Source organism: Nicotiana attenuata, unplaced genomic scaffold (assembly GCF_001879085.1).
Source record: "Nicotiana attenuata strain UT unplaced genomic scaffold, NIATTr2, whole genome shotgun sequence".
Classification (NCBI taxonomy): domain Eukaryota; kingdom Viridiplantae; phylum Streptophyta; class Magnoliopsida; order Solanales; family Solanaceae; genus Nicotiana; species Nicotiana attenuata.
The window spans coordinates 1-1,713 of NW_017685577.1; positions in this window are offsets into that span (position 1 = coordinate 1).

The following is a 1,713-nucleotide window of genomic DNA, read 5'->3' on the forward strand; positions in this document are numbered from 1 at the left end:
GTAGTAGAGGCGGCAGCGAGTAGTAGTTCTGATGATTCTGATGATGAGGAGGATGCTGAGGAGAACGTGGAGGCAGCACCACATGCTCAGGAGCAAGGTGTAGCAGCTGCAGGACCATCTGGGACTGCGCCATCTTCAGAAGTTGCCCGGGTATCCCGTTTCACTGCTTTGGAGCAGATGGCTGGTTTGCGAGCATCCATGACTGATTTGGGCACCCGAATAGACGCGGTAGCTGACCGACAAATGAAGTCGGAAAAGAAATTCATGGGCTGGCTGCGAGCTCTGGGCCGTGCGTGCCACGTCAACCCAGACACTGTCTCCGACCAGGAGTGACACTTCAGGGAAGTTCCTTCACCTCACTACTCTTTCACATTTTAAGCCATGGGGACATGTCTTTATTTTTAAGTGTGGAGTGGGGGTACTTCATTGTATGTATGTAGTTGTATCATTTGAATGTTGTTTTTGTTGTGTTTTATTCGACTTTGATAGTTTTGGTGTTAAGTAGGAATCATTAGTTTAGAGCAAATAAGTGGCTCGTCCCGACGGCGGATCCCTTTCGGCGGGGTTCTTGAGGGACTAAGCGTAAAAAAAAAATTGGAAAAATATGTAGACTCTTTCTGATGACGGATCTTTTAGACAATTTTCTTGAGGGAAGTTAGTCTAGAGAAAACACCTAAAAAGATTTTTTTTTTAGGAGTGTAGCAACTCCCCCTTGGTTTTCTTTGGGCTACGGTTCTTTTCCAAGGGTTTTAACTTGAACCGGGTATAGGTAGTTCTTTTATTTTATTTTCCTTTTGATTTGTAGAGTTGGTTAATGGGCTGCGAGCTAGAAAATCAAGAGAGAACCCATAGCATTGACACACCTGAACATAATAGACCCTAGAGTGTAACGCTTAGTCTTATTTGTTGAATCTCACTAAGGTGGCTTAATCTGTATTTTTGTTACTGAATTGAATGCTCGTAATGGTGCATCTTGATGAGCTGATCTGGAATGAATCATATGCCATGTGTGGTGAGGTTTTTGTGTAGTCCATGCTGTGTACTTGTGTCTAGAACTTGCCTGGTATGTGAGTGGAAGCGAAATTTGAGGTGATGCTCGATGTGAAAAATGATTTTAGGCTTTCTTTGATCTTTTTGAGCTTAATTGCTTACCACAAATAAAATTTATCCCTAGTCAACCCTTTTGAGCCTATAGACTTTTATTTGGTACCCACATTACAAGCCTATACCCTTTTTGTTCTTAATTGACATTGTTTTGATCCGTTTACCTCTTAAAGCACTTTTATTGTGAGATGAACGCTAAAAGAAGTAAGAAGGATTTAAGTGTGGGGTGTCTTTTGAGTGGAACCAATAAAAGGGAGAAAGGTTCACTTGTTTTGTAGAATAATACACCACTAGCGGAAATTGAAAAAAAAACAAGAAGAAGGAAAATATAGGTGAATAAATTGTTGTCTTGTTCTTGCTAGTGGGGTATAAATTAAAGTGGTGATTAAAGAAAGAGGGAACATTGTTGGGAGTGATTTTAGTTGTGAAATTGAAGTTGGGATTGAAGAATTTGCACTCAAAGTGATTATGTGATGTGTTAAAGTGCTTAGGAGGGTGAACCACTATTCCTAAATATATCCTACCCGTCCCTTAGCCCACATTACAACCATGAAAAAGTACTAATTGATTTTAGATCGAGTGAGCCTACATTAGTAGAGATTTACATTA